General features: G+C 37.5%; 1 protein-coding gene across 2 annotated transcripts in view; it reads left to right on the top strand.

The window, feature by feature from the left end:
* The window catches only part of MCM9 (minichromosome maintenance 9 homologous recombination repair factor), a 122,664-nt gene that overhangs the window by 42,473 nt on the left and 61,669 nt on the right, over positions 1-18,522 (top strand). The gene's annotated exons all lie outside the window — the stretch shown is intronic.

Below are 18,522 nucleotides of genomic sequence, written 5' to 3'. Positions count from 1 at the left end.
AAATCACAAGAGGTGTGATCAGTTATACCCTAGGTTACTGCCATTGGGAGAGCATAGCAGGAACATAAAAGGAGAAAATGGAAGTGTCAGGAGACCAACAGGGCAACACACATAATAGAGATGGGGAAAAGAACACGAAGACATAGCAAGACATTTGATCTTCAAAAAAATTTCTGACCTAAACCATTAGTAAAGCAAATTCTGAGGAGCCCTTGCTTGCCTGTAACCAGTTGAGATCTGAACTGAGGAAATGTTGATTCGTTTATGCTGTTTGACTACCATTGCGGGGAAAGAGAAAGCTTTAACACATTTGTGAGCCTAAACCGTTTCTATTACTAGTAAGTGGTATAAAGATTTGTTTTTATTACCTGCTATCCATAAACCGTCACTTTTTTCCTTAAATGTTGTGAATGAAACCACCAAACTTGGCCAAATTCAGAGAGAAAATTAATTCTGAAGTATCTGCTCTGGAAGAGTTTTCTCTTAGGATAGTGCCCAGAATGTTGATTTGTCATTCTTTGGGCATTGTTCATACTTAAGTAGGTGGCTTTTGATGAAACGTTTTCATCTGATGGTCTTTTGAAAGTTAATGTGAGACAGCTAATGTCAGCCCCTCCTACATTTAGGAAGACCAGTTAGAGTGGGGAAGAGTTCCCTTTTTTTGTCATGGATTGAACAGTTAGATATAGGACCTACCAGGAAAGACTTCTTCAAGCCAGTTGTTTGTGACATTAGAGTATTAAGAGTCAAACCATGGTGATAGACACAGATTTTTGTGACTGATAAACCATATACTCTTCATTGTTATTGGTGCTGGTTCTAACACTAGCTAAGATAAAGTGGAAATTGCTATATGCTGTAAGACACTCTGTATGTGTAAGGTAAAATGACCATTTGAAGATTAAAACTCCTGTGAGACTGGTGTATGCAGCTCTGTGATTATTACAGGTACTCTTAAGAGGAGAGTCTAGTCATTCTCATAAAAATGACATTTTATGCTTGTTAAAATCAGGTGCATTTTGCAGTCTGACCGTAAGTGTTACAGTGAGACTCGTTATAAAACTCACTTTTGGTGGATGTGCAGCATGAAGGACTGAGAAGATCTACCTGGATACCACTAATTTGGCTTATTTTCTTTGAAACTTTTCGTTTAACACGTCATATACCATATACAACAGTATTTAAGAAGAAAAGATTCCCCGACATTTCACTGGAAGCTGCAAGAATTAGCTCCAGGCTTCTCCTGTCTTAACTCTTGTATTATTGCTTGTCAGAAATACTAAAGGGTCGTTGAACACTTTGTTCAATAGTTTCCTCACCATTGACACTACCTTACTCCAGGAGAGATCCAAAAGGATTCCTCAGATATCTCCTGGCATATTTCTAATTTAACTGGTATGCTGTAGGAAAAAAAGAATTGTGAAAGCCTCTGTCTGGTTTCAGAGGCAATCAATAGGACCTGTTGCTGAACAACTTTGATGACTCCCAAACAGCTAATTGTACAACAGATGGGTCACTGTGAATATCTTCCTTTATTAAGTACCCAAGGGGGTCCCACATGATGTTTGGAGGGCTGCATGGAATGTAATCCTCCAGTCGCTTCTCACTATGGGTTACTTGGGGGAAGGATGGTGGCTAAGAGAGATTTTATCAGCTCTAAGATGAACAAAGCCTAAGCTAGTGCTTAGGGCAAAAATAAATGAAACTAGTTACTTGTTGTTTTAGACTGAATTATGTCTCCTCCAAATTCGTATGTTGAAGGACTAATCCCTGGTACCTCAGAATGTGACTGTATTTGGAGATTAAGTTAAATGAGGTGGTTAGGGTGGGCCCTAATCTAATCTCACTGGCATCCTCATAAGGGGAAATTTAGATTTACAGAGAAGCACCAGGGTCACACGCACATAGAGGAAACACAGCAAAAAGGTGGCTATTTGCAAGCCAAGCAAAGAGGCTGTAGAATAAACCAAACCTGCCAACACTGTGATCTTGGATTTCTAGCTTCCAGAACTGTGAGAAAATAAATTTCTATTGTTTAAGCCACCCAGTGAGTGAGATTTTGTTATGGCAACTCTAACAACCTAATATAGTTGTAAGATATTTTTCCCCTCAGAACTAAACTTATTTGAGAATATAATCTTACTGAATCCAAATATTGATCAGTTCCCAAACACTTCCTGTGGGTGAAATGACGTGGTCGTTCAGCCATGCCAGTGAGGGTGTGGCATATGTGGAGTGGTGTGCTGTTGCCATTCTTTAGAGGAAGTATATACCACTGGGCATATAGCTTGAATTCTGAAGACACAAGATGCAGCTTCCTTGCATGGATTCACGACTCTTCTACAGAGAAGTGAAACTTGAAGTCAAGTTGAGGTCATACACAAAACGAGATGAAAGAGCGAATTCAAATATACTAGAATTGAATTAAATCAAAATGTGCCGAATTAAAATATATTAGAACTAGGAATTAAATTGAGTGTCAGCCCCTGCCTACTGCAAAAGTTATCATAGGAATGGAAGTACTAATCTCTAGCTTTTGTTCAAATCTAGATTTCCACCTGGGGTAATTATACTATCACTGTGTTGAATTATCTTCTCATTTGTATTATTACCAACTTAAAAATTTTTCTCATGTAAGGCTTGTTTTAATATGGTCTTTAGTTAGTTTAAAAGGCTCCTTTTTATTTATTAGAAATAGGTCAAAATTTAATGATAGTTTTAAATAAAATTTTCTGTATAAATGTAGACTAGAGATTTGATGGAGTCCATGGACATTTCTAAATGGAGTAAATTGTACAATAATGATTTCAATAATAATTCTTTACATACATACAGAGAGCATTTTTTGTGTGAAAATTTTATGCTAGGCTCTATGAGAAATAGTCAAAGACATACAAAGACCTTATGGTTCAGTAGGAAAGGTAACTAATCAAATAAGTATGATGCAGAATAGGAAGTGTTAGATGCACCTGTAACCAGTTATGTTAAAATAGGCAAAAGAAAAAGTGTTTTCTTGACCATTTGTAAAAAACTTTAAAATACCTATGTTTTTGAGCCTCACAAACAGGAATGGTAGGAGGGTAAGATATCATCCCATATAACAAATGAGGATGCTGGTGCTCAGAAACCCGTTCCTCTGATGACTGTCCTACCTTTGTACTCTCCACCATGTCAGGTAAATTTTAGAGTGGGCTTCGTATGTAGAAAAAATAGATTGCTATCATTTTCTGGAAGAACCCACAGGCTGGCGGACACTCCAGTAATTACTTGATTAATGAACTCTTGAGGAACAAAGCTCCATTAATGAGGTTGGTCCAGGTGCATACTGGGAGAGAGAAGGAGACCCAGCCAAGGCAAAGCTGGGGGAGGCTCCACACAGGAGTATTACAGATGTCAAGCCTCCTGTTGAAAAAGGCATCCCTTGGAAGTTGTAGGGGATGGAACTACACATCCTGGAATGTATCCTTATAGTTTTTATAAGGTTTCCATGTCTGTTACATAGTGTACCCTCTCCCCTTCTCTGCTCCACCTCACTAATAAAAGTTTCACTGTTTTGTGTTCTTTGCTAGCCACCATTGTTTTAGAAGTTTGTTGAAGATATAAGCTATATCTGATCCCTTATCCGTAGCTGGACTATACTGTAAAATACCTTTTAGATAACCATACATTACATCAGTCAGCTTTCTGAAGCACTGTAATTACGTTTATTGGCAGTTTCTTGGTGTTTATATCATTATGTTGTTTTTGACCAGAAGAATATGAATGGAAATGCCTAAAAATTATTTTCTGTCTTTTGTACTTAGTTTTTTGTCCATGTCTTCTTAGCCCTCTTATCAATCAAGGTCCTTCTAAACTCATTTCCTCTTGAACTCAGTCTCTACTTGCAGTCCATCTTCCTTCATGTTTTATAGTATATTCCATCCTTTTCTCTCTAACCCTCTACTGCTCTCATTCATCAGAGGTTCACTTTTTAATACCAGGAAAAAAAGCAGTAATCAGTAGAGAGGACTCAAATCTTTAAAACATCTCTAGGCTAGACCACTGCTTGTACAAAGCCATTGCTAAGCATAGCAGCTTTTCTAGTTGGTTACTATAGAGACAAATGACATTAGATGGAGTCATGCTTGGCAGAAGCTAGGCAAATAGGCTTTGTGAGATTGGAGGCCTCATATGCATGATCATTTAGAAAGAGTCAAAAACCAGAAAGGATAGGGAGGGGAAATGCTTCACAAATGAGCTAATAGGTAATTAATTGGTAGAAATTTGGTTGGTAGAATTTGTGCCTGCTAAGGCTTTGAATCCGGCATACAAACAATCCACATCCAAGTACCCTCTGGTATGATTACACAGTAATTTTTTTAGATAACAGCTTTATTGAGATAGCATTCATGTAACATTTAATTCGCTCATTTAAAGCGTCTGAGTCAGTAGTTTTTAGAATATTCAGAGGTGTGCAGCCATCATCACAATCAATTTTAGAGTATTTTCATGATCTCAGAAAGATACTTTGTAGTCTTTAGCACATCCCCCTTCCCAGCATATCCCCCAAGCAGTAGGCAAGCACTGAATTACTTTCTGTCTGTGTAGTTTTGCCTATTCTAGACATTTCATATAAATGGAATCTAACAATATGTAGTCTTTTATGACCAGCATCTTTGAAGCATAACTTATGTTTTTGATGCTTTCATTCATGTTGTGTCATATATTGATGCTTTATTCCTTTTTATTACCCAATAATATTCCATTGTATAGTTATACCACATTTTATTTGTCAGTTGATGGACATCTAGGTTGTTTCTACTTTTTGGCTATTATGCACAATGCTGCTATTAACATTTGTGTACAAATTTTTTCATGGGATGGGACAAATGTTTTCATTTCTCTAGGTTTATGCTTAGGAGTGGAATTGTTGGGTCAGATATTGTAACTCTTTTTGAGGAGCTACCAGACTGTTGCTTGTTTGTTTGTTTGTGTTGAGACGAGTCTCACTCTGTTGCCCAGGCTGGAGTGCAGTGATCTAGGCTCACTGCAAGCTCTGCCTTCCGGGTTCACGCCATTCTCCTGCCTCAGCCTCCTGAGTAGCTGGGACTACAGACACCCGCCACCATGCCCAGCTTTTTTGTATTTTTAGTAGAGATGGGGTTTCACTATGTCAGCCAGGATGGTCTTGATCTCCTGACCTCGTGATCTGCCCACCGCTGCCTCCCAAAGTGCTGGGATTACAGGCGTGAGCCACTGCGCCCGGCCACCAGACTGTTTGTTAAAGTGGCTGTGCCATTTTACATTCCCACCAGCATTCCAATTTCTCCATATTCCCACCAACACTTGCTGTTATATCTTTTTGATTATAGCTGTGGTGGTGCGTGAAGTAGTATCTCGTTGTGGTTTTGGTTTATATTTCTCTGATGGCTAAAGATGTTGAGCAGCTTTCATATGCTTATTGGCCCTATGTATATCTTCTGTGGAGAATTGTCTGTTCAGATCATTAACCACCCCCTCCACCCCTTTTTTAAATACAGATGGAGTCTCACTCTGTTGCCCTGGCTGGACTTGAACTCCTGGGCTCAAGTGATCTTCCACCTCAACCTCCTGAGTAGGTGGAACTACAGGAGCATGCCACCATGCCAGCTCTTTGCCTATTTTTAAAATTGGGTCATTTGTCTTTTTATTATTGAGTTGTAAGAGTTCCTTATGTGTTCTACGTAAAAGTCTTTTGTCAAAACATGATTTGCAAGAAGTTTCTCTAATTCTTTGGATTATCTTTTAATTTTCTTGGTGGTGTCCTTTGCAGTGTAAAAGCTTTTAGTTTTGATGATGCCCATTTAATCTATTTTTGTTATGTTGGATTGTGCTTTTGATGTCATTTCTCAAAAACCATTGCCTCATCCAATGTCATGAAGATTTACACCTGAGTTTTCTTCTAAGAGTTTTATTCTTTTAGCACTTTAGATTTGGGTCTTTGATCAAGTTTGAATTAATTTTTGTATATGGTGTGAAGGGGTCTGAATTCATACTTTTGCATGTGCTTGTCCAATTTCCCAGCAGCATCTGTTGAAAAGACTATTTTCCTAATGAATTGGCTTGGAACCTGTCTCAAAATGAATTGACCTTAAATGTATGGGTCTATTTCTGGACAATCAATTCTGTTCTGTTGATCCTATGTCCTTATGCTACTGCTACATTGTCTTGATAACTTTAGGTTTGTGTAGTATGTTTTGAAATCAGGAAGTGTCAGTCCTCCAACCTTGTTCTTCTTTTTCAATATTGGCTGTTTGGCATCCCTTGAATTTTCATATGAATTTTAGTATCACTTTATCAATTCTGCAAAGAAGCCACCTGGGATTGTGACAGGGATCGCAATGAATGTATACATTCCTTTGGGGAGTATTGCCGCTTCATGATAGTGCCTTCCAATCAGTAAACATGAGATGTCTTCATTTATTTAGTTTGCCTTTAATTTCTTTGAATAATGTTTTGTAGTTTTCCTTCTTTCTTTTTTTGATTTTTTAGGCTGGAGCACAGTGGCATAATGATAGCTCACTGCAGCCTTGAACTTCTGGGCTCAGGCGATCCCCCAGTGTCAGTCTGCAGAGTAGCAAGGACTACAGGTGTGTGTGTGCTACCACACCCGGCTAATTGTTTAAAAATTTTTTGTAGAGACAAGGGTCTCACTGTATTGCCTGAGCTAGTCTCAAACTCTTGACCTCAAGCCACCCTCCCACTTCAGCCTCTTGAAGTGCTGAGATTACAGTGTGAGCCGCCACACCTGCCTATTGTCTTCATAGTATAAGCTTTGTACATTCTTCGTTAAATTTATTCCTACATATTTTATTCTTTTTGATGCTATTGTAATGGAAATATTTTTCTAAATTATATTCGGATTCTTCTTTGCCAAGTGTGTAGACATACAATTGATTTTTTTTTATATCCATCAGTCTAGCTGAGGCCATTTATGAATTTCAATAAATTTCTAAGGATTTTCTGTATACAAGATCATGTTATCTGTAAATAGAGATAGTTTTATTTCTCCCTTTTCCTTCTGGATGCCTCTTGTTTCTTTTTCTTTCTTTCTCTCTTTTTTTTGGCCTAATTTCCCTGCCTATAACCAGCAGTACAATGTTGAATAGACATAGTGACAGAAAACTCTCTCTCTCGTTCCTGATCTTAATGGGAAAATTTTCAGTCTTTTATCACTAAAAATGATATTAGCTGTGAGTTTTTTGTAGATGCCTTTTGTCAGGTTGAGGAAACTCCTTTGTTCTTAGTTTGTTGGATGTTTTTTATCATGAAAGGGTATTGAATTTTGTCAAATGCTTCTCCTGTTTCTGTTGAGATGATCATGTGCTTTTCTTTGTGTGTGTGTGTGTGTGTGTGTGTGGGTGTTTTTTTTTTTTTTTTTGGTCCCTTATTCTACTAACGAGAATACTATATTGATTGATTTTTCAGGTGTTAAATGAACCTTGCATTCCTGGAGTGAATTCCAGTTGCTCATGGTGTATAATCCTTTCTACATAATGCAAGATTTAGTTTGCTAGTATTTTATTGAGGATTTTTGCATCTGTATCCATAAGTGATATTGATCGTTAGTATTCTGATGATGTCTGTGTCTGATTTGTGGTGTATGGGCAATACTGCCTCATAGAATGAATTAGGAAGTATTTCTCCCTCTTTTCTCTCTATAGAAGAGTTTGTGAAAATTTGGTATTTGATTCTTTAAATTTTTGGTAGAATTCACCAATGAAGTTATCTGTGTTGTTTTTCTTTATGGGTGGTGTTAAAAATTATTATTATTACTAATTCAGCCTCTTGTTTATAGTCTAGTCAGGTTTTTTTTTTTTCTCCTTGAGTTAGTTTCAGTAGTTGGTATAGTTCTAGGGATTTGTCAGTTTCATCTAAGTTACTTAATTGGTTGATGTAAAATTGTTTATGCTGTTCCTTTACAATCCTTTTGACTTTGAATAATAATGCCCTATCTTTGATTCCTGACTTTACTAATTTGATTCTTTCTTTTTTGTTTGGTCAGTCTAGCTAAAGGATTGTCAACTTTTGGTTTCATTAATTTTCTCTGTTTTTATTCTCTATTTCATTAATTTCTGCTCTAATATTTATTATTTCCTTCCTGTGCTTGCCAGTAGTTTAGTTTGCTCTTATTTTTTCCGGTATCTTAACATAGAAGCTTAGATTACTGATTTGAGATCTTCTTTGTTATTTTATTTTTCATTTTTTATGTTTGAGATGGAGTCTTGCTCTGTCTTCCAGGCTGGAGTGCAGTAGGGCCATCTCGGCTCACTGCAAGCTCCGCCTCCTGAGTTCAAGCCATTTTCCTGCGTCAGCCGCCTGAGTAGCTGGGACTACAGGCACCCGCCACCATGCCTGGCTTATTTTTTATATTTTTAGTAGAGACAAGGTTTTCACCGTGTTAGCCAGGATGGTCTCGATCTCCTGACCTTGTGATCCGCCCACCTCGGCCTCCGAAAGTTCTGGGATTACAGGTGTGAGCCACCGTGCCCGGCCGGCTATTGTTTTAATCTTAGGGTTCTTTGTTGATCTGCCTAGTTATATTATCCTGATGAATTGATGCTTTTATCCTTTTAAAATGCACCTTTTAATTGCTAATAATTTTTTTAATTTAAAAATCTTTTGTCTGATATTATAAATACTAGAGCTTTCTCATTGATGTTTACATACATATGTTTTTCCATCCTTTTACTTTCAACCCATTTGCTTCTTTGAATCTAAAATATCTCTTGTAGATAGCATATAGTTGGTTCTTTTTTATATCCATGCTGTCAATATATGCCTTTTGATTGGATTGTTCAATCCATTCACATTTAATGTTACTGGTACGGTTGTATTCCTATCTGCCATTTTACGTTTTGTCTTCTGTATGTCTCAAGTCGTTTTGGTTTTTTTTTAATTCCTTTTTTACTGCTTTCCTTTGTATCAAATGAATATTTTCTAGTATAGCATTTTTTATTTCTTTAATGATTTTTCTCTATTTTTGTTATGATTTCCTTAGTGGTTGTTATAGGGCTTACTTAATGTATCACAGTGTTTCAGATGTAGACTTATTTTATTTCAGTGAGATATAGAAATGTTACCCCTGTGCAATTCTATACCATTTTCCCCTTTTTATGCTATAATTGTTATACATATTTCTTCTATATATGTTACAAACACAAAAATACATTGGTATAATTATTGTTTTATGTAATTTTATACCTTTTGAAGAAGCTCAGAAAAGAAGGAAGAGCAAGAGTTTGTTATATTAACTTTCTTAATTACTATTTCTGGCTCTCTTCATTTGTTCTTGTAGATTTGAGTTACCATCTGGAGTCATTTCCTTAATCCAATATAGCTTTCTTTCCACCTGCATTCTTTTGCTGTTACTGCCAAATATATTGCATTTGTATATGTTATAGGCCCAACAATACAATTATATACTTTTTTAAAACAATTGCTTTTTAAATCAGTTTAGAAAAGATATGTGTCTCTAAACTGTTTTTTTCTAGTTACATAATTACCTTTGCCAGTGCTCATTCTTTTTTCAATTTGAATTATCACCCAGAGAGATTTGTTTTCAACTTGAAGAACTGCCTTTAGTAATTCTTTTAAGGCATGTCTGCTAGCTACTGATGCTCCCAGTTTTTGTTTATCTGGGAATGTTTTTATTTTCCCATAATTTTTGAAAGAGAGTTTTGCTGGATATCAGACTCTGGGTTGGATTTTTTTTCCTTTAGTACTTTGAATATGTAATCCCACTGCCTCTGGCCTCCACTGTTTCTGATGAGAAGTCAGCTCTTAATTTTATTGTGGCTCCTTATAAATGAAGAGTTGTTCTCTGATTGATTTAAAATTTTCTGTTTATCTTCAGTTTTTAGCATTTCTACTATGATTTATGGGTGTGGATTTTTTTAAACGTATATCCTACTTGGATTTTGTTGAGCTTTTTGAATGTATAGTCTATTGTTTTTCATCTAATTTGGAGAGTTTTCAGTCATTTTTTTCTACTCCTTTTAGTTTCCCTCCTTCTGGTATTCCCAATATATGTATATTGTTCTGATTAAAGGTGCACAACATTTCTCTGATGCTCTGCTATTTTTTGTCTTGCCCTTTACCTCTGTTCTTTGGATTGCATAATTTCAACTGATCTCTCTTAAAGTTTGCTGACGTTTTCTTCTGCAATTTCAGGTTTACTTTTGAGCCATCTAGTGAATTTTTTGTTTCAATTGTTGTACATTTCAAATCCAGAATTCTTACTTGGTTTTTAAAAATCCTTTTTATCTCTTTCTTGATATTCTCTATTTGTTGAGACATTGTCATCATACTTTTTTTTTTGGCATGTTTGAGCACATTTAAAATGGCTACTTTGAAGTCTTTGCCCACGACATGTGACATCTCTGGATCCTCTCACAGGCAGCTTCTGTTGTCTTTTTCTCCCTGTGGGTGGGCCACATTTTCCTGTTTCTTTGCACATTTTACACTTCTTTGTTAAAAACTGGATATTTTAATTTAGTGTATTGTACCAGTTCTTTATATTAATTCTCCTCCTTCTCCAGGCCTTGTTTTCTGTCCTTTTTTTAATTGTTGTTTGCTTGTTTGTTTAGTAACTTGGCTAGGTTCTTGAAGTCTGTGTCTCCTCACAGTTTGAAGTCTCTGGTGTTACTCCTCAGAGGCAACAGCCTTTACATGTGTACAGTCACTGTTAGGATGATAATTTTAACCAACCTTTCCTTGACTCTCTCCTTGATCTCTGTTAAGCTATCTGCGCTGTTTGGTGTCATACTCAGCTGGTAGGCTCTAATTCTTGATTGCTCTGTTCTTTTTGGCAATGCCCTGAGGATAAGTTGCTCAGCACTCTGGTCCAATTAAATTTAGTCAGGGATACTTTTTTGAGTCTAGTATTTGAGGTTTGTTCTGACCCCAGAAGTGCTCTTGTTGGCTGGCTGTTTTCCTGGTTCTCTATGGTAAACTAGCTGGCCTATGGTTTAGCATATAGCTATAATAGAGCTACTAACCTTTTTGTTACTTGCTACCAAAATCTCCATTAGGCTTGAACTTCCTTGCACTTTGCTCCAAATAAAGTCAGTTTCTTGTGGGGGAAGATTCAGATTTCCCTTTCCCTGTTTTTGTGGACTCTCTCTCCCACTGTCAAACTCTCTGAGTTACTGCTCCAGCCAGTGGGTGGAAATGGTAGCCTCTGTCCTTATTGGCTTTGTCTTTCCAGGTGGAACCTTTACTTTATGAGTGAGCTGGATTGAAAGCAATTGGGGTGCCCATGATTCTTTGCCTGTCACACCTGTGGTAGATCCTCTGCTTTGTGTGTTGGGATTGATTGGGTGGAGGAAGGAAGATTGTGACCTCTTGGCCACAGTCACCAGCAATATAGCCTCTGTACCTCACAGGTGGAGGGGATGAGAAATGCTTTCTACCCCTCCTGGTGCCAGTATCTTACCGCTTGGTTAAGAGCTCATAGGGCGCTCCTCTTCTTGACCACACTCACCTGTAGCGAAGCCTCCATCCAGCTAAGTGGGGAGAGAAGGGGAGAAGCAGGAAGCAGGTCATGATTTAGTGTCATAGACTCTCACTATTCTTACCAAGTTTTAGATTTCAATGAATAAATGTTTCTTCATTTACTGTAAGCCCTTAGATTTTCCATAGTCTATATAAATGGTTGGATTTTAAAAAATAATTTTCACCAGTTATACTTGATTCAGTGAGGAGGATGTCCATGGAGCTCCTCACACTGCCATTGCAGAAGTGAAACCTCTGCAGTGATGTTTTTAATTTTTTAACCCTCTTTTCACCGTTCAGTTTTTCTAAGTGCAGTCATTATTCCTGGTTTGCTAGTAATCTCTGGTGCCATTTTTCCTCCCTTAGTGCTTTTAATGAAGCTTTATTTGGCCACTAGTTCCATGTCCTCAGAGAGAAAATGTAATACTTATACAATAAATTCCACACATTGACTCTCTCACTGAGTTTTACCATCGGATACAAACACTACAAGTCAACAGGAAGATGAGTGCTGTTTTTTGGAAGGGTGTGTATAACTATGTATTGACTGGAGTTACTAGTTGGGAAATGGAAAGTTTCAAGGAGGAAGGAAACATTCTTATCTAGATGGGGAGGAAGGCAGGATTGAAAAAGGTGGGGCTCAGGAAGGTTAGGGTGTATAAATTAAACATTATTATAAAATTACACTTAATCCTTGGCTGACATAGTACTTCAGTGCATTATGCTTACTACATTAGTGCGTTATGCTTACTACTTTAGTGCATACAGTAGTTCATCCGGGGTTTTGCTTTGCATGGTTTCAATTTCCCATAGTCAACCACTGTCTGAAAATAGATGCATACATTACAGTAAGATATTTTGAGAAAGGCCACATTCACCTAACTTTTATTGCAGTATATTGTTATAATTGTTCTATTGTTATTTTTTGTTAATCTCTGTGCCTAATTTATAAATTACCTTATCTTAGGTTTGTATGTGTAAGAAAAACATAGTGTATACGGGGTTCAGTACTATCCACACTTTCAGGCATGCACTGAGGGCCTTGGCACGTATCCCCTGTGGATAAGGAGAGACTAGTGTACTTTGATATTAACAACAAATGTTTGCCGAATTGTTGAACACAGGAATCCTCTACAAGAAGAAAGAATGAATTGGTACTCATCCCTTTGCCCCCTGGCTGCCTTCTACTAACCTCCCTATTTCAGTACTAAAAACCCAAAGTTTAAAAGGAAAGACATCTTGAATATAATCACCTTTTAATAATTAGGAGTACTATTTATTTCCCTCTTCTTGCCTCTCATAAGGCAGAGACAAAGAGACAACGTTGTTTGCCTTCTATCTTTTGCATTCAAAGAATTAACAAACGTGGGAAGAAATACTTAGGTGTCTTAGTTTTTAATTACCTTTGCCACAGATTTCAGGAAATGGCTAAAAGGCCTTTCTGTACTGCTAAGAGACATAGATTTAGAAGGGATTTTTAGAACCTTTAGTCCTTTAGGCAGTTACCTACTCATTGCATAAATCCCTTTTTACACTATCCTGACAAGTGGACATTCTACTTTGACTTACTTTGATGAAAAGTTCACTATTTTGTGAGGCAGCTCATTCTTCTTTAAACACCTTGAGTTTCCAACAGTTCCTTGTAGACTTCTACATGTTCGTCTCAGTTAATTTCTTTTGAGGCTGCTCCAAATTTATGTAATTCCTGTTCCATAGAAGAGTTTTCAGGGTGTATAAAAATTTTGATTCTCTATATTTTTTTAATTAGGCTAAACAGACCCAATGTTACAAACCATTATTTAAATGGTATTATTTGCATGTCCTTCATTATTTCATTGCCCTTTTTATTCTTTCTTTTCTTTGTGTGTGTGTGTGTGTGTGTGTGTGTGTGTGTGTGTTTGTTTGTTTTTTGGAGGTGAAGTCTCACTCTGTTGCCCAGGCTGGAGTGCGGTGGCATGATCTCAGCTCCAGCTCCTGGGTTCAAGTGATTCACCTGCCTTGCCTCCCAAGTGGCTGGGATTACAGGGACCCACCACCACGCCTGGCTAATTTTTGTATTATTAATAGAGACAGGGTTTCACCATGTTGGCCAGGCGGGTCTCAAACTCCTGACCTCAAGTGATCCACCCACCTCAGCCTCCCAAAGTGCTGGGATTACAGTCATTAGCCACTGTCCCCAGCCTATTCCTTCTTTTTATTAGTTTTTTTTTTTTTTTAATTTGATGTCCCAACATGGACATTAAAACACTAGATCCAGAATTGGCATCCTTTTTCTGTAAAAGGCCACATACTAGTATTTTTTATTCTGATGGCCGTATAATGTCTATAACAACTGCTTACCTCTGCCATTATAGTATGAAAGCAGCCATAGACAGTATGTAAACAAATTAGTAAGATTGTATTCTAATAAAATTACATTTCCAAAAACAGGTAGTTGGCCACATTTTGTCCATAGATCCTCTAGAAGCTGTCTAACAGATGCAGAATCTAATGTGATTATATCTACACTTGTGAATGCTATTCTTGTATTAATGCATTTTTAAGATTGTATTCAGATATTTTGACTGATACTAGTATAGCTTCCTCAATTCTATTTTGGTTATTGTTTGAACAAAATATCTTTTTCCGTCCTTTCACTTTTAACCTATTTGTGCCTTTAAGTCTAAAGTGTGTCTCTTGCAGACAGCACAGAGTTGGATCATGGGTTTTTTTTTTTTTTCCCCTCCATTCTAATAACCTTTGCCTTTTCATGAAGTAGTTCATCTGTTTACATTTAATGTAATTACCCACAAGGCAGGATTCATGTATACTATGTTTCTCTCTGTTTTCTACGTCTTATGTCTTCTTTGTTCTTATATTCCTCCATTTCTGCCTTCTTTCGTATTTTTTGTTTTGTTTTGTTTTTGAGACAGGGTCTTGCTCTGTTGCCCAGGCTGGAATGCAGTGGCATGATCTTGGCTCACTGCAACTCCACCTCTTGGGCTTAAATGATTCTCCCAACTCAGCCTCCCAAGTAGCCGGGGCTACAGGCGTGTGCCACCTGCCCAGCTAATTTTTGTATTTTTAGTAGAGATGGGGTTTTGTCATGTTGCCCAGGCTGGTTTTGAACATCTGAGCTCAAGCAATCCACCCACTTCAGCCTCCTAAAGTCCTGGGATTACAGGTGTGAGCCACCGTGCCCAGCCTCTTTGGCATTAAATATATTAAATATATATTTTCTAGTGTATCATTTTAATACCCTTCTTGTTTCTTATATATTTAAATATATTTTCCTAATGGTTGCCTGGGGGTTATTAGCAACTTTTTAATTTAAAGCAGTTTAGTTCAGATTAATGCCAATTCAGTTTTCATGGTGCGTAAAAATTTGTTATAATTCTGTTCCCTTTGTGCTATTATTGTCATACAAATTATATCTTCATATGTTGTAAGCCAGTCAACACATTTTATAATTTGTGCTTATACAGTTTTCTTTTAAATCAGATAAAAGAAGAAAAGTTACAAAGTTCCATTTATGCTGTCTTTCATTTTTACCTATATAGTTATCTTATTGGTGCATTTTATTTCTTCATGTAGGGTTGAGTTGCCATCTTAGTGTTTTTTCATTTCAGCCTGAAAGACTCCTATGGTATTTCTTGTAGGTCTATTAGCATTAATTTGTTTTTGCTTTTTTTTAACTTTACATTAATTAAATTGTAGACTATGTATTTTTGATCAGTATTATCTTTTAATATTCTCTCCATGTTGTGTTTAGCTGTACAATACTTTATTTTGTTTTTATTTTTCTGTTTTGAGGCAGGGTCTTGCTCTGTCACCCAGGCTGAAGTGCAGTAGTGTTATCGTAGCTCACTGTAGCCTGGAACTCCTGGGCTCAAGCAGTCCTCTTGCCTTAGTCTCCCAAATGGCTAGGATTACAGTCATGCACCACCGTGCCTTGCTAATTTTTAAAATTTTTGTAGAGATGAACTCTCACTCTGTTGCCCAGGCTCGTCTTGAACTCCTGGCCTCAAGTGATCCCTCATCTCAGCCTCCTAAAGTGTTGGGATTACAGGTGTGAGCCACCACACCAGGCCCAGTACTTTGTTTTTTAGTTGTTATGCATTATTCCACAGTCTGAATATACCACAATTTATTCATCTTTTCTGTTGATAGCCTTTTCAGTTGTTTCCAGGTTTAACTATTCTGAAGAATTTTATGAAGAGCACTCTTCTACCTGTCTATCTCCTGTTGCAGATGTTCACAATCTCTGTATGAAACAGACTTAGCAATGAAATTTCTGAGGTACGTGAATATGTATAACTGCAACTTTTGTAGATATTGTCAAACTCTTTTTCCAAAGTAGTTGTATCAGTTGTCATTCCCATTAGTAGCACATGAGAGTTGACTTTGCCCCACAACCTTGCCAGTACTTGCACTGTCAGATTTTTAAATACTTAATTGTACTCGTGGGTGTGTAATGGCATTACACGGTAGTTTTAATTTGAATTTTCCTTATTATTTATGAGGTTGAGCACCTTTTCCTGTATTTATTGGCCATTAGGACTTTCTCCTTCATGAAATACCTATTTTAAGTCCGTTCTCCATTTTTCTATTAGGTTGTCTGTCTTTCTCTTAGTGGTTTTGGCTAGGTTATGTAGTACTAATAGACCACTTCAAAACTTAGCAGCTTATTTTGTTAACAGATCTGCAATTTGGGCAGGTTTTTTTCTGTTCCATGTGCATCAGCTGTGGCAGCTCAACTGGGGGCTGGAGGATCCACTTTTAAGATAGCTACCCAGCCATCCCATTACTGGGTATATACCCAAAGGATTATAAATCATGCTGCTATAAAGACACATGCACACGTATGTTTATTGCAGCACTATTCACAATAGCAAAGACTTGGAATCAACCCAAATGTCCATCAGTGACAGATGATTAAGAAAATGTGGCACATATACACCATGGAATACTATGCAGCCATCAAAAAGGATGAGTTTGTGTCCTTTGTAGGGACATGGATGCAGCTGGAAACCATCATTCTTAGCAAACTATCACAAGAACAGAAAACCAAACACCGCATGTTCTCACTCATAGGTGGGAACTGAACAATGAGATCACTTGGACTCAGGAAGGGGAACATCACACACAGGGGCCTATCAGGGGGAGGGGGGAGGGGGGAGGGATTGCACTGGGAGTTATATCTGATGTAAATGACGAGTTGATGGGTGCAGCACACCAACATGGCACAAGTATACATATGTAACAAACCTGCACGTTATGCACATGTACCCTACAACTTAAAGTATAATAATAATAAATAAATTTAAAAAAAAAAGATAGCTACTCATATGCTTGGCACATTGGTGCTGGCTGTAGGTTGGGAGCTCACCCCGGGCTCTGGGTCCTTGGTCCTCACTTTCTGTCCACACAGGCCTCTCTGCAGGTTGCTTAGGCTTCTTTACAACATAGTGGCTGGGCTCTAAAATCCAGCATTCCAAGAAACAAGTCAGAAATGTCTAACATTTTAACAATCTAGCCTTGAAAATTACATGGCATTGTTTTCACTATACTGCATGGGTCAAGGCAGTCACAAAGCTCTGCCCTGATTCAAGGGGAGGGGATATGTTGAACATATTTTCATGTGCTTATTTGCTATGTGTATATTTTCTTTTGTGAAAGGACTGTTCAAATTTTTTTGCTCAGTTTTTCAGTGAGATTTTGTTTACCTCTTACTGAGTTTTGCAAATTCTTTATATATTCTGTGTGTAAGTTCTTTATCAGATAAAGGATTTGCAAATACTTTCTCCCAGTCTGTTGCTTATCTTTCACATTTCTTAAATGTTAACATTGTAAAAGAACAAACATTTTTAACTTTGGCGAGGATCAACTTATAATTTTTCTTTGCATACTGTACCTTTGATGTCATATGTAAGAAATCTTTGCCCAACTCAGGGTCACAACAATTTTTTCTTATTAATTAATAAAATTTGTTTTTTAGAGTAGCTTTAGGCTTACAACAAAACTGAACAGAAAGTATAGTTCCTATATTCTCCCTCCGTGCCCTGCCATGCATACAACCTTCTCTAGTGTCAGCTAGTTTCAGAGTGGTACATTCATTACAACCGATAAACCAATAATGACACATCATTGCTACTCAAATTCTATTGTTTACATTAGGATTCACTCAGTGTTGTACATTTCATGGGCTTTGGCAAATATACAGTGACACATATCCACCATTATGCTATTGTACAAAATAGTTTTACTGTCCTCAAATCCTCTGTGATCTGCCTCTTCATCCCTCATCCCTCTCTCGCTTCAACCCCGGGCGACCACTGATCTTTTTAATATCTCCATGGTTTTACTTTTTCAAGAATGTAATATATTTGGAATCATACAGTATGTAGTGTTTTCAGATTGGCTTCTTTTACTTAGTAACATATGCTGTTGAGGTTACTCCATGTCTTTTCATGGCCTGATAGCTCATTTGTGTTTAACAATGAATGATATTTTATTGTCTGATGTATTACAATTTATCCCTTTACCTACTGAAGGACAAGATGGTTGCCCCCAAGTTTTGGCAATTATGAATAAGCTTCTATAGACACCTGTGAGCACGTTTTTATGTGCATATAAGTTTCCAGTACCTTATGTAAACACCAGGGAGCACAGCTGCTGGATTGTATGGTAAAGATCTGTTTGCTTTTATAAGAAACTGCCGAATTGTCTTCCAAAGTGGCTGTGCCATTTTGCATTCCTAGAAGCAATAAATGACAATTCCTGTTGCTCCACATCCTCACCGTCACTTGGTGGTGTCAGTGCTTTGGATTACAGTCATTCTAAGATGTGTAAAGATGTCTTCTTATTATTCCTCAGAGATTTTTTTTTGGGGGGGGGGACAGGGTCTCACTCTATTGCCCAGGCCGGAGTGCAGTGTTATGAACATGGCTCACTGCAGCCTTGACCTCCTGGGCTCAAGTGATGCTCCCACCTCAGTCTCCCGAGTAGCTGGGACCATAGGCACATACC

The sequence above is a fragment of the Macaca mulatta genome, chromosome 4 (genome assembly GCF_049350105.2).
Source record: "Macaca mulatta isolate MMU2019108-1 chromosome 4, T2T-MMU8v2.0, whole genome shotgun sequence".
NCBI classification, from domain to species: Eukaryota; Metazoa; Chordata; class Mammalia; order Primates; family Cercopithecidae; genus Macaca; species Macaca mulatta.
The sequence above is the reverse complement of the archived record's forward strand: the minus strand, read 5'-3'. Positions and strand labels throughout refer to the sequence as shown.